This window comes from Orbicella franksi, chromosome 3 (genome assembly GCF_964199315.1).
Source record: "Orbicella franksi chromosome 3, jaOrbFran1.1, whole genome shotgun sequence".
NCBI lineage: Eukaryota > Metazoa > Cnidaria > Anthozoa > Scleractinia > Merulinidae > Orbicella > Orbicella franksi.
In genome coordinates this window covers 32,764,956-32,780,413 of record NC_138147.1, presented here as the reverse complement: position 1 = coordinate 32,780,413, position 15,458 = coordinate 32,764,956, and the positions used below count along the sequence as shown (strand labels likewise).

At 37.4% G+C, this 15,458-nt stretch overlaps 1 protein-coding gene across 1 annotated transcript in view; it reads left to right on the top strand.

The window, feature by feature from the left end:
- LOC145482141 (uncharacterized) overlaps window positions 1-1,477 on the top strand; it is an 8,097-nt gene extending 6,620 nt beyond the window's left edge. The window contains exon 1 of the mRNA XM_081460745.1: window positions 1-1,477. This exon is cut by the window's left edge and continues 6,620 nt beyond it. The gene's annotated coding sequence lies outside the window, so the exon portion shown is untranslated.
- Window positions 1,478-15,458: the final 13,981 nt, after the last annotated feature.

The following is a 15,458-nucleotide window of genomic DNA, read 5'->3' as shown; positions in this document are numbered from 1 at the left end:
ATAGATCTTTCTCTGCTGCTGCTCAATGTTTATGGTATAATGAAAAAACGTATATGAAATAATATTAAAAAACGTATATATTTTGTCAACGATAATTAATACCTTGCACTAAATTTAGCCACTCACCCAAGCTTCAGCCTCTGAAGTGCCCGCCATCCTCAGTGAAGAAATTCGTCTCGAGAGAAGCGACTTCCAAGGCCGCCATTTTGAAACCATCTTGGCAGCCAGGCCGTGTTAATGTGACGTCATTCTATCCGACTCGAAATTGGCGGGAAGAAGAAAAACCTGCAACTGACTTGGCATCCTTCACAAGGTCAGCAAATTCTATTTTTCCAAGCGATTATCCACTTCACTGTCTTCAATACCATCATTTCGGAGTTTGGAGCATGTTTGGCTCAAAATAATATAGCTCAAGAGCAGCCATAACCCAGAGTGGTAGTTAAAAGGCTTGTCGGAAGCCATTTGGACATAATCTCTCGGACGGAATGACGTCACGAAAACGCGGCCTGGCTGCTGAGTACTTTTCAAAATGGTGGCAATGACGTTCGAATTTTGGGCTTCTTTGGAGACAAATTTCATAAGAAAAACCTGCACTTTAGAGGCTGAAACTTCGATGAGTGTTTAAACTTAGTGCAGGGTCTTAATTAGCGTTGACAAAAAATATACGTTTTTTTGAGTGACCTTCTCTTTAAAAAAAAATAACGGCAGAAATTCACAAAAAAAGTTCTTCGTATCGAAAGCCAAACAAGAAGTGACGAAAACAAAAAGAAAATCCTACCTCTACAAAGCCAAATTTGAAGAGTGATTTTTTTGAGACAATTGAGTTATCATCCCCAAGTAAATTGAAATGGTCACTGAGTAACTCAAAGGTAAGCCTGCTCACAACGGCTAAAAGACAAACCAAAATTTCACGACGATCAACAGAACTCTTATCTTAAAAAGCGATTAGCACGCGTCTCGTCGTCGCCTTAAAAAAGAAGATCACTCGTCTTTACTTCATTTTTAGGCTTCCCCCATTGAAATCGAACTGAAAAATAGACGGTTAACGGTCAACCAGAAAGCAGGTTATTTCAACGCAGAAAATTACTCATTCCCTCTGGGAATGATCTTGGGAAGTATAACTATTCTCGAGACAATCTCCCCACTCTCGGCGAGATGTTGGCAGTTTTGGCGAGATCTCGGCGAGACTCTTCTTCTTTCTAAATCTCAGCGAGATTTCGACGAGATGTAGGAAATCTCGGTAAGATATTTGTGTCTTTCAAAATCTCGGCAAGATCTCGGCGAGCCGGCGTACCGAGATTTAGAAAGACTCGAACGTCACGGTGAGATCTCGCCAATCTCGGCGAGATGTAGAAAATCTCGACGCAATCTCGCCGAGATTTGAGAAACCCACAAACATCATGGCGAGATCTCTGCAATCTCGGCGAGATCTCAGCAATCTCGGCGAGATCTCTGCAATTTCGGCAAGATCTCGCCGATCGCGTCTGTTTCTTTAAAAGTGGGCGGTGAATTTAATAACTTACACCATTTAGAATTTCTCAGGGGAAATTTTAATAGTAACTAACGCGACAAAACATAGTTAGAGTATCTTTTGATAAGTGAAAAGGCCTTGTTTTCAAACGACGCTCAATAACATCTATTCAGAGACCTTTTCAAAAAAAATAAAATTTAGATGTACTTTATGTAGATGGGAAAGACATGAATTCTAGCTTACGGAAAAAAAAGTTTCCTTAAAAATTACAGATGACTTAATTTGATTCTTTATTCAGTTTGCAACGCAAACTTTGTGGAATAACTATATGCAACTAAACCGTTATATGCAACTAAAACAAGGATCTATAGAAATACTACGGAAATTTAAATATTATGTCAATGAATTCAGGCTGAATTGCTATTAGACTTTACAGTGAACACTGCTTTGTTCAGCATATCCCTTTGTTTTTTCAGTCATCTAGCGAATGCCTGCTTTAATGTAATATCATTGCGGTAAATGCATGGAGAAAAAAATATCACCAGATAAGCCTTGTTGTTGTTTTTGAAACAGTTGACCTTGGGACGCAACCGAGCCTTAAGTCTTTGAGACGTGCAATTTATGTTGGAGTATTAAAAACGAAAGTTAATGGATTGAAAAGCTTTGATTTGTTTGTAAATTCAAGGGCACAAACAGTATGATATTTGTTAGATATAAAAGATTTCGTTTCATGACTACACTTATCAAGAACACAATATTAAAACAATTTACTATACAGGGCGTCATTGTTTTATTTCCTCGTTAGACAATATACCGACTGTGACACCGCAATTTCCGAGTTAATGTTTTTGTGCGACACGAAATCAAGATAATTTTGGACATACATACTACTAAAATTACTGTGAAACTGAAACGTCGTGCGGCAATATTCCATAAAATAGTTAATTCACAGTAATTATGTTTCCTTTTTAGCTGGTTAGGGAGTTAACGAGTGAGTTGAGTTTCATTCTTACGTGTCCTAAAACAAGCAAGTGGTTGCTATGGAGAATTCATCAGCAAAAATAACAAGTTAAATGTTTGTATTAACTTAACATCTTGTGGACACGAAAGGCAAGTATTTCGAAAGTTAAGTAAACATGGTGCCGAAATATCGTGTTTGCATTAGATGCGGGAAAATTTCATCGTTCTTTCAGTTCGGTATTGAAAATCGTTTTGCAAGTGGCACTAGTTTCAGTTCGTTCCGTTTTAAGTTGTTACAGCTGTTACTTGTTATGGCATTTCAGTGCGTGTTTTCAAAGTAACAGGAATTAGTTGTCGACAAAATATAACTTTAATTTTAATAATCACTTATGTCTGGGACATGCCTGTCTTCTCTCATCACTGGGTAAAAGAGTCTATATTGGTGTCATCAGGAGAAAATGAGCTTCAGCCTACGAAAATTACTGTGAAATTGAAATGACGTGCAGGGATGTTTTATCAGTACGAAAATAGCTGATTTACAGTAATTATGTTTACTACATGTAGTTGGTTAGGTATAACAAAGGAGTTGGAGTTTTATTCTGACGTGTCCTAAACAAGCAAGTGGTTGCTACGGAGAAATAATCGGCAAAAATAACAAGTCAATTCAAATGATTGTCTTAACTTGCGGACACGAAAGGCAAGTATTTCTAAAGTTGAGCAGACACTTGTATGTGGTGCTAAAATACTATGTTTGTATTAGGGGCGGGGAAATTTTATCGTTCCTTTAAGTCAGTATTAAAAATTGTTTTACACCCGTTAATGTCTTCACAGCGTTCCGTTTAAAGTTGCCACAGCTGCTACATGTTATGGCATTTCAGGACCAAAAGTACGCAGCAAATTAACAGGAATCGGCTGTCGACAAGCAAAACCTTAATTTTAAAAAGCACTTATCTCTCGTACAGGCCTGTCGTCTCTCATCACTGTGTAAAAGAATTTATATTATTTATATTATTTGGTGGCATTAAGAGTAAATGAGCTTCAGCCTAGCAATAAAATTGGAATCTTTTGTACCTATTATGGGAATCTGATATCAAATCTCCTTCATGAAGGCTAGCTGAGTTTTGCCATTTAGTGTGTTCACTTGAGACATCTGGCGATGGATTTCGGAGACGAAGTTCTGTAGCACTTTTAATTTTCACTTGGGCGCATGCAGACCGAGTTAGCCGATCTACCGGGCTGTAACCTGAGCTGGTGATTGTGTTTACGCAGCTGTACCATTTTCGCGTGCGCTAGTCGAAAACGTCTTTTATCGCGATCGTTTTATGATTTCTTTGATAAACTGATTTTGCTATACAGGGACAGCTGCGCCCTACCAGGACCAGGTTTCCTTAATTCATGGATCAGGCTTCCTATGTCAAATGAGCATGCGTGGTTGACGTGCTTGCAGCAAACCACAATTTATTCGACTGCATTCACACGGTGACCAAGGCCATAACTTCGCGTGATTTGTGCCTTGACTAACAAAATCTTCTAAAAATATCAACACTAACAGATTGGCTTAGCAGGTCTGTTTCTGTGTTTTTCCGACGATAAAATCAAGTTTCGTTGATGTACCCGACAAGCGAACATTCACGAAAAATCTTTTGGCCTAAAAGAATCCGCAGGTTACTTCTAAGTAGTTTAGTTTTTTTGGTATTCCCGAAAAACTTAACTATATTTTCTAAGAATCCTTCACAGTCCGCTCCTGTTGTTTCTTCTTCTGAAAAGGAAACGCGTTCAGAGCATTTGATGAACACGTGCTCTGAATTTGAACCTTCCGAAAACATCTCTCGGCTGACAAATGAATGGAATTTGAACGTGCCGTATTCAAAGCCAAGGTTATCGCTAGATCAAGCATTAAGCAATAAGACTCCAAGCCATCAAAATTGTCCAGTAAATCTTCGTTTTGCGCCATGTTATAAGAGAAAGCTTAGGGATGAAACAAATTCATGGACCATTGCCCTAAAACAAACCTTTGTATTTTAATCTGCAATGCTCATGTTAAAGCTATTTCGAACCGAAGTTAGGTCTCCGTTGGTTTCTGAACAGTGAAGCATTTCTTTGCCTGGCTCATCCTGTTAATGTAAGCATCTTATTCAAACTGCTCATGAAAATCGCTGACATTTTTAATGTTTACGAGAAAGTACGAGAAAAGTTCCAGGTGTTTTCCACGGTTATCTTGATCTTGTATCGGCGTTACTGCGATACAAACATCTGCGAAATCATCTGGCAAGCTCCGTTGTTTTCAAGTGGTTTGTTTTGCTCGTGTTTTATTAGATAATTCCGTTAATTTTGCCTTTCTTGATGCTTGGCTACACAGCATAACGGCGTCAGCTTTGAGTCGGCGCTAAATTCTTTCCGAGCAAATTAGTTTGGCAAGGTTTTGACCATTCTTAAACCGACAGAGGTGGCCAATTCCACAAAATGAAAGCTTTATATCAAAAAGCAACACTGTTTTGCCGACAGTCGCTGTGATTCAAGTCCGAGCTTTAAGTAAGTGCGCGGATATTAAACGTTAATACATAGTTGCCAAGGGTGTGAGCAACGAAGCATTTTAAATCGACAAACTCACCCATCGATTTATTTACTGAATCTGTAATAAATACCCCCACCCTAAGATTTACAGAATACATGTACCACCCCCAGGGATCAAACATTATTTCGTCTCTGCTATTCTTCCAGCGACCGCACTAATGCACAAGATATCCTTTCATTGGTATTTGAACACCATTTAATATTGTTCAATTTCCGTTTTAGCTTACTTCTCTCAAGCTAGTGCGTTAAAATATCAAACTCTGTGCCAAATCCTTTTTCCGGAACAGGAACGCTGAAATTAATATCCATGATACTACAAATATCAATTGCGACAGATTCAATTGTTTGGTTTCTTTAATCTCTATGACAGCTCATTGACCAGTAACTACGTTTCATGGTATTCTCTGAGCTTCGAGCGAGGAAAAATCGATAAATTGTTTGTTATTTTAAGAGCTCAATCATGATATTCTGAAGATGCAAGCGTGTTTTGTTTCATGACAAATTCTTCAGGTACACAATATCTAAACGATTCACGATGTAGTTAAGGCAATACCACTTGCGACACAGCAGTAACCTTGTTAAGCTGTTAATAAAACACGAAAACAAATTCCCCTGGTCAATTAACACCAACTTTTGGTTTCAATCTTCACTAGACATCACTGACTACTTATAAAATGAGAAGTTGCAAGATTGTTTTCAGATTGTTTAGTTTCTTGGCATGTGGAGTTGGCCACGCGACTCTTTGCTATGGCAACTACAAAGAAAGTAACCAAAACAAAGACTCGTGTACCGGTAAATTAGCTGGACAAAGGTTTTTTCACACATCATTGGATTTTTGATTTTACAGCAATATCTTGAGTCTTATTTTAAACTAATATCACCTTATACCACACCGCGATATGACTAGCTTCCACCTGCTTAAACGCTTCAGGTTTTGGCCAGGAGCGAATTGTGTTAAATGCGAGAGACAAAATGAAACCTTAACTCTTAACAAATAGTTTACATAGTTTAGATGTATTTTTCAATCGAATGTTGTGGTCGTTATCGGTTTATTTGAAGATTTAGTAGCTTATATAAGTGGATTGTACGGTCAATCTCGTAGAAGTTTAGGTCTAAATATGTTTTTACACGAAAAGTATTTTATCCAGACAACGTTAATTTACAAGTAACTACGTAAATACTAGTATTAGTAAGGCAACTGCAGCTAAAAATCTAAATCCAGAATTGCGCCCTATATTTCGCAAAGAAAACCGATCTGGAATACCTCACGTAAAATCTATTATTTTAGACATTGCAAGTGTTATTTAAAAACCAAAACAAAACCAAAAAAAAAAAAACACCAAAAAAAGAAAAAAAAAAAACGAAAAGAAAAAAAATCACAATAGAAACCAAGGTCACATCTCAATTGGTGGAAAACAAATTGTCTTCGGTTGACACAGCTTTGCAAACAAGTGGCTATATTAGATCAAAAATCTTTATTCTTTACCTACACCCACACCAAACATTTCTTGCTCGTTTACAGATCCGAAAGCGATTTTGAATGTTTGCAGGTACGATATTAATGATATTACCGGTATCTAAATATGGGGGAGGCCCCATATTTAAAAACAGAACCCCGTCAAAGACGTCACTGAAAACTGCAATATGCTTCGTGTTTCGCTGACGCTCACATGTATGTATATACAATCAAATAACAACGCGTTACTTTAGAAGAAACAAATATCACACAAGCCACAACAAGTTGAAGAACTGTGACGTGCTTTAAGCTATTATCAATGGCTCGCTGTGTATTTTAATTTTAGGAGTTTATCTTGAGATAGAGTGTATGGAACCATGGTAACAGCGCTGACAGCTCAATTTCAAGTTCGTCATTGTTTAAATACTTATTTTTGATAGGGAAAACTGCCAAAACTTCCTAAAATACCTTATTAACAGTAATAACAGTGTTTTAACTCAAGACTAAAAACGTACGCAAGAAGCGAAGTCAATTTTTGATTGAGCGTTGGTCTGTAATATACCAGATTTAATGGCCGGCTAGCTGTGGCAAATGAAGTTATGTTGCAGATATTCGGTTAAGCAAAGCGAGTGGTATGAAACAAATAACGAATAAATGATTTAAGGAATAAACAATTCTTAAGAACAAAAGAACAAAGGAATAGGAAAGATTGAAAGAATGCGGCACACTCGATCATAGAAGCTTTAACGCGTGATCAAAAAAGGTGTTCTGTACATGGGATTCAGAGCCACCTTAAGGTTTTGAAAATTTAAGGTGGCTCTGAGCCCCATGTACAGATTTTTTTAAGCTGTGCCAAAAGTTGCATCTTATCATACGTATGAAAATGTGATAATATAAAATGATTTCACCGTGCCGTTTCTGAATTATAGGTCCCTAAAGCTGCAATTAAGGGTGTTTTAGCAGGTCATACTATCGCTATGGTAACGTATTGCGTCACGAAAATGGTAACAACGTGTTCACCAATGATTGGGCAGTTGGTATTATGACTTTGACATCAAGTGGTTAAAATGATCCATCAAAATCTTACTGCTGGAAATTGTTTTAACAGAGGTTTTCGAAAGATTCGCGATCCTGAGAAGGAAAAAGGTGGTAAAGAAGAGATAGGAGAAGAAGCCGAAAACGCCAAAGGGAACACGGTATTTAGAAATGAACCAAGTTTGACAAAGAAACGGTTTTGTAACGAGCGTAAATAAACGCGTTGAAAAGGAAAGAAAACAACAAAAAGCAATGGTTGCCACACGAGCGAAATGAGGCAACAACAAAAGAGAACTCATTTGCAGAATCATTCTCGTTCATTAAAAGGTGAACCGGTAGCTGAAAAGCTGGAATGAAGTTGCCGTAACTTCTTAGAGGATAAACACTGCGAGGTAATTGGGACACTATTCAAACGTTTCTTGCTGAGTTGAACAGATAATAAACTTCGCTACGTGTTCCCTGCCCAGACGCGAACGACGGTATTTTAAGCGAAAAATCAAAACAGCTCAAGTGTTTTTCACGATTATTATATCCGCATCGGTGCTCTAGTAAACACGGCAGGGCGACGCCTTTAACCTCAAGCGGTCTCCTTTGATAAGGTCTGTTTTACCAAATGTTTTCGATTCATCTGTTTGAATTACTTGCCGTATATGGATGGCTTTGCGTCTGTTTCTTTAAAAGTGGGCGGTGAATTTGATAATTTCCACCATTTAGAATTTTTCAGGGGAAATTTTAAAAGTAACTAACTCGGTAAAACATAGTTAGAGTATCTATTTATATTTATTCTGAGTTAAAAGGCGTTGTTTCAATTGACACTCAATAACATTTATTCACAGTTTTTTTTTAACTATAAACATTAAATGTACTTTCTGCAGAACGGAGAGTGAAAGTCCCTTTCAAAATTAGAACTGACTCAATCTGATACTTTCCTCAGTTTGCAACGCAAAGTTTGTTAAACAACGAATGTTTTAGCAGCCTTTGTAACAAGACTGTTATAGGCAGCTAACTCGTTATATGCCAATGAAACAAGTATCTATAGAAACTTTACTGGGGAAATTAAAACATCACGTTAATGAATTTAGGTTGAATTGCTATTAGACTTTAAAGTCAACACTGTTTGGTTGAGTATATCCCTTTGTTTTTTTTGTTTTGTTTTGTTTTGGTTTTTCTTTTAGGCATCTACCGAATGACTCCTTTAATTTAATATCATTGCGGTCAATGCATATCTGAACAAAAAATATCACGAGATATGCCTTGATGTTGTTTTTAAAGCAGTTGACCTTGGAACACAACCAAACCTTAAGTCTTCAAGACCTACTAGTTATGTTGGAGTATTAAAATACGAAAGTTAATGGTTAAAAAGCTTTGATTTGTTTGTAAATTCAAGGGCACAAACAGTATGATATTTGTCAGATATAAAAGATTTCGTTTCATGACTACACTTATCAAGAACACAATATTAAAACAATTTACTATACCGGACGTCGTTGTCGTCTTTCCTCGTAAGGCAATATACCGACTGTGACACCGCAATTTCCGAGTTAATGTTTTTGTGCGACACGAAAACGAGATAATGTTGGATATACATACTACGAAAATTACTGTGAAACTGAAATGCCGTGCGGGAATGTTCTATGAAAATAGTTAATTCACAGTAATTATGTTCCATTTTCAGTTGGTTAGTTTTAACGAGTGATTTAGAGTTTTATTGCAACGTGTCCTAAAACAAGCAAATGGTTGCTATGGAGAAATAATCGGCAAAAATAACAAGTCAAATGTTTGTATTAACTTGCGGACACGAAAGGCAAGTATTTCCAAAGTTGAGCAGACATGGTGCTAAAATACTGTCTTCGTATTAGGGGCAGGGAAATTTCATCGTTCCATTAGGTCAGTATTGAAAATCGTTTTACGCCTGGCACAATTTCATTGCGGTCCGTTTTAAATTGCAACAGCTAGCTGTCACATTTTATGGTTCTTCAGGGCGTGTTTTCAAAGTACGCCGCAAATTAACAGGAATTGGCTGTCCACAAATAAAACTTTTTATTGTTTCATCTCGTGATGGATTTCGGAGACAATGTTCCGTTGCATTTTTAATTTTCACTCGGGCGCATGCACACCGAGTCAACCTGGCCCTAAAATGGAATCTTTTGTACCTATTATGGGAATCTGATGTCAAATATCTTTCATGAAGGCTAGCTGAGTTTTGAAATGTTTATTGTTTCATCTCGTGATGGATTTCGGAGACAAAGTTCTGTAGCACTTTTAATTTTCACTTGGGCGAATGCAGACCGAGTTAGCCGATCTGCAGGGCTGGAATCTGAGCTAATAATTACGTTTACGCAGTTTTATCATTTGCGCATGCGCTAGTCGAAAACCTCTTTTATCGCGATCGTTTTATGGTTTCTCTTGATAAACCTTTTTGCTGTACAGGGACATCTATGCCCTACCAGGACCAGGTTGTCTTAATTGATGGATCGGGCTTCTCGTGTCAACTGCGCATGCGTGGTTGAAGTGCTTGCAGCAAACCATAATTTATTCGGCTGCATTCACACAGTGACCAAGGTCATAACTTCGCGTGATTTGTGCCTTGACTAACAAAGTCTTCTAAAAAGTATCAACACTACAACTACAGATTGGCTTAGCGGGTCTGCTTCTGTGTTAATCCGATGATAAAATATTGTTTCATTGATGTACCCGACAAGCGAAGATTCACGAAAAATATTTTGGCCTAAAAGAATCCGCAGATTACTTTAACGTAGTTTTTTGTTTTTGGTATTCCCGAAAAACGTAACTATATTTTCTATAAATCCCTCACAGTCTGCACTTGTTGTTTCTTCTTCAGAAGAGGAGTCCTCTTCAGAAGAAGAAACAACAAGTGCAGACTGTGAGTTTCAGTCACGTGCCCTGCACGTGACTAAAACAAGTGCAGGGCATTTTACCAATACGTGCTCTGAATTTGAACCTTCCGAAAACATCTCTCGCCTGATCAGTGAATGGAATTTGAAAGCGCCGTATTAAGGCCAAGGCTGTTGCTAGGTCAAGCATTAAGCAAGAGATTTCCGTTTCGCACCATGTTAAGAGAAAAATTTGGGATGAAACCAATTCATGGACCAGTGCGCGAGAAGAAAACCTTTATACTTTAATCAGCAATGTTGATATTAAATATATTTCACACAGTAGTTAGATCTACGTCAGTTTCTGAGTGTTGAAGCATTTCTTTGCCTGGTTAACCTTGATGTAAGCATCAGTTGTTCAAACTGCTTATGATAGTCGGTTGACTGAAATGTTAAATTCACATTTTGAATGTTCACGAGAAAGTACGAGTAAAGTTCCAGGTGTTTTCCACAGTTATCTTGATCTTGTATCGGCGTTACTGCGATACAAACATCTGCGAAATCATCTGGCAAGCTCCGTTGTTTTCAAGTGGTTTGTTTTGCTCGTGTTTTGTTAGATGATTCCGTTAATTTTGCCTTTCTTGATGCTTGGCTACACAGCATAACGGCGTCAGCTTTGAGTCGGCGCTAAATTCTTTCCGAGCAAATTAGTTTGGCAAGGTTTGGACCGTTGTTACACCAACAGAGGTGGTCAATTCCACTAAAATAAAAGCTTTATATCAAAAGGCAACACTGTTTTGCCGACAGTCGCTGTGATTCAAGTCCGCGTTTTAAGTAAGTGCGCAGATAATAAACGTTAATACGTAGTTGCCAAGGGTGTGAGCAACGAAGCATTTTAAATCAACAAACTCACCCATCGATTTATTTACTGAATTAGTGATAAATACCCCCACCCTAAGATTTACAGAATACATGTACCACCCCGAGGGATTTACGTGACCTGGGACAAACTTTATTTCGTCTGTGCTATTCTTCCAGCGACCGCACTAATGCACAAGATATCCTTTCATTGGTATTTGAACACCATTTAATATTGTTCAATTTCCGTTTTAGCTTACTTCTCTCAAGCTAGTGCGTTAAAATATCAAACTCTGTGCCAAATCCTTTTTCCGGAACAGGAACGCTGAAATTAATATCCATGATACTACAAATATCAATTGCGACAGATTCAATTGTTTGGTTTCTTTAATCTCTATGACAGCTCATTGACCAGTAACTACGTTTCATGGTATTCTCTGAGCTTCGAGCGAGGAAAAATCGATAAATTGTTTGTTATTTTAAGAGCTCAATCATGATATTCTGAAGATGCAAGCGTGTTTTGTTTCATGACAAATTCTTCAGGTACACAATATCTAAACGATTCACGATGTAGTTAAGGCAATACCACTTGCGACACAGCAGTAACCTTGTTAAGCTGTTAATAAAACACGAAAACAAATTCCCCTGGTCAATTAACGCCAACTTTTGGTTTCAATCTTCACTAGACATCACTGACTACTTATAAAATGAGAAGTTGCAAGATTGTTTTCAGATTGTTTAGTTTCTTGGCATGTGGAGTTGGCCACGCGACTCTTTGCTATGGCAACTACAAAGTAAGTAAACAAAACAAAGACACGTGAACCGGTAAATTAGCTGGACAACGTTTTTTTCACACGTCATGGAATTTTTGATTTTACAGCAATATCTTGAGTCTTTTTTTAAACTAATATCACCTTATACCACACCGCGATATGACTAGCTTGCACTTGCTCAAACGCGAGTTCAGGCTTTGGCCGGGAGCGAATTGGGATAAATGCGAGAGACGAAATGGAGCCTTAATTTTCAACAAAGTGTTTACACGAACTCTTTCCCACGCCACTGAGGAGTGTTCGTTGTTAAAAGGAAGCCATGCAATACACTTTCCGAAGGCCGGTCCTGAAGCAAACTGAATTAAATTTCCTCAGTTTCCATAACTTCATGGCTGTATTAACTTACCTTCGCCGGATACCGAAATATTTAAGCACTCAACAAAAAATTCAATCGCTCTTTTTTAGGAAGCTGATCTACTCACTTTTTCCAAGACGTGCAAGTTCCTCAGTATCGATCGATCGAAAAAGCCGCAGAAATTATTCACGAATGTCAAGATGTTTTAAGCTATTAGTGTAATTATGGATGCATTTTTCAGCCGAATGTTGTGGTCGTTTTCGGTTTATTTGAAGATTTATTAGCCTACATGAGTGGCTGGTCAATCTAGTAGAAGTTTATGTCTAAATACTTTTATACATTATAAGTATAAGTATCTTATTCAAACGACGTAAGTTTACAAGTAACTACGTTAATACAAGTATTGGTAAGGAAACTGCAGCCAAAAATCCAAATCGAGAATTGCGCGCGTTCTATATATCGCAAAGAAAACCGAACTGGAATACCTCACGCAAAATCTTTTATTTTAGACTTTACAAATGTTGTTTAAAAGAAAAAAATTCGAAGTGCAAGCCAAGGTCAGGTTTCTGTTGGTGGAAAACAAATTGTCATCGGTTGACACAGCTTTACAAACACGTGGTTATATTTGATCAGCCTACACCCATATCACATTCGAACGAAAAACAGTTTTTGCTCGTTTACAGATCCGAAAGCGATTTTGAATGTTTGCAGATATTAATGATATCAGTGATATCTAAATATGGGAAATGTCCCATATTTAGAAACAGAACCCCGTGAAATGCGTCACTGACAATTGCAATATGCTTCGCGTTTCGCTGACGCTTACATGTATAGATATACAAATAAATAAGGACGGTTATCTTTAGAAGAAACAAATATCACACGAGGTACAACAAGTTGAAGAACTATGACGTACGTGAAGCTGTTACCAATGGTTTGCTGTTTATTTTAATTTTAGGGGTTTATCTTGAGGTAGCGTGTATGGAACTATGGTAAACAGCGCTGAAACAACTTAATTTCAAGTTCATCATTATTTAATTATTTTAATGGGGAAAACTGCCAGAACTTTCTTAAGTACCTTATTAACTGTAACAATAGTGTTTTTACTCCAAGACTAAAAACGTACGAAAAAAGCGAGGACGATTTTTGATAGAGCGGTGGTCTTGAAGTGAAAAAATTCAGTAATATACGAGATTTTATGGTTGGTTAGCTGTGGCAAATGAAGTTATGTTGCAGATATTCGGTTAAGCAAAGCGAGTGATATGAAACAAATATCGAATAAATGATTCAAGGAAGGAACAGTTCTTAAGAACAAAAGAACAAAGGAATAAGAAAGATTGAAAGAATGCGGCAGACTCGATCATAGAAGCTTTAACGCGTGATCAAAAAGGGTGTTCAGTTTCAAGAAATTGAAACAGAAGCAAGGCAGTTAACATGTGATTTTTGTTTACATGATTAGGAAAAAAAGCACGACAGCAACGGGCTTAGGGCCAATTCTTGGCAGCCAATGACTAAACCTTATGCACGTTTTGCTCTTAACCGGAAAAGCAGGCAAGTTCTAATATTTGAAACAACACATCAATGATCGTTTTCAACACGATTAGTGTAGTTTTTGCTATCTGCACGGAAGCAAAAACCACAAAATTGAGTGGAAGGATCTGATGTTGGGTAGAGAGGAGGAGAAAGATTTAGTCGAACCCATATATATCATTTATTTCACAATAAAAACTGTAATTTGGATAATTTCTGTTAATAATAACCAAGATAATAACCAAGAGGCAAGTGTTGCTACCGACGCAATTTCACTTTTTCCCATTTTTGGCATGTACAGGAGTATAAAACCAAGAGTAGTATTTAGGTTGCTTGAATAAAGCCAATCTTCTTTTGTTCTTGGATGAAGAATCAATGTTGAGATACAAAAATAGTTAATAATATTGAGACAATTGAGCAAAAAAGAAGCCATTTTACAGTTCATTTGACGTCAAGAGAAATGTTCTTCAGAAAAAAGGATTGACACGAATCATCTGTTTCAGTTCTGTACATTCCATACCGTGTGTTTGCTTAGTGAATCATTACTTAGTATTAGTATAAACTTCCTTTTGGTTGTATCAAGATAGCGTTTGCATTGTTATCGTGGGGCTGATTCGTGCAACTTGATGCTAGTCAGCCATGGTTTTATGGATTTCTCTCTCTCCTTAGTTATTGATGTTGCACTTAAAACAAGTCGGAGATTTCAAAAGATTAGTTGAAAGGTGGAAAAAATAGCCTGGCGTAAATCTTCTTAATTCTTTCTCTAATCGCAGGCCATAAAATTACAAGCAAACTTAGCTGTGGACCCTCTGGGAGTTTCCGGGGGTTTATCCTTGCAAGAAAGGTTGGGAGGCTTCTGGAGTACTATAAGTTTGTTCCAAGATCCTCTATGGAACTGCAGACCTTCAAAAACCCGCAAACCGACAGTAGGCGGATAACAAGAGATGATACCTATAAGCAATCCTTTTTGTTTCGTTGCCTTCTACATAAGATGATTTTTCAGGCGAGGTTTTGTGCGTTTTCACAATTCCTTGCAGCACGTAACCAATCTCTAATTCCTCACCAGTGCCAATCTTCGGCCCCGTGCGTGATTTCGTGTTTTGATATCGGATTTGTTGTTTTCTGATTGGCTGATTGAGACTGAAACACAACTGACACACGAAAGTAAAAGAATACTTCTCGAAAATTCCACGAACGGTTGAGATTCTTACCAAAGAACAACTGAACATTTCAATCCACTACCCAATATAGCTAAGACATGTAACTAAAAAGGTAGTCATACTTTGAGAGATACGTAATTATTTCTCAGAAATGACCGCAGATATGCAAGTGTAAATGAAATCGAAATGCAAAAATCATAAGTTACCATTATCAGGCTTTTTTGAAAATTATTATCTCCTGATTTAATTTCTTGATTGCTCATTAATTTCTCCTCTTATAATATTATAGTTTGATCTACAGTTAGGTTGCATGACATTAAAATAAACTCATACTATTATGGAGGCAATACACAGTTTTATTCACCACTTTGCGTTCGTGATACGTGCTCAAAGCACGTTTCAGATTGATGTCAACAAGAAAACGAATTAATGCTAAAAACTCCACAATATACTTG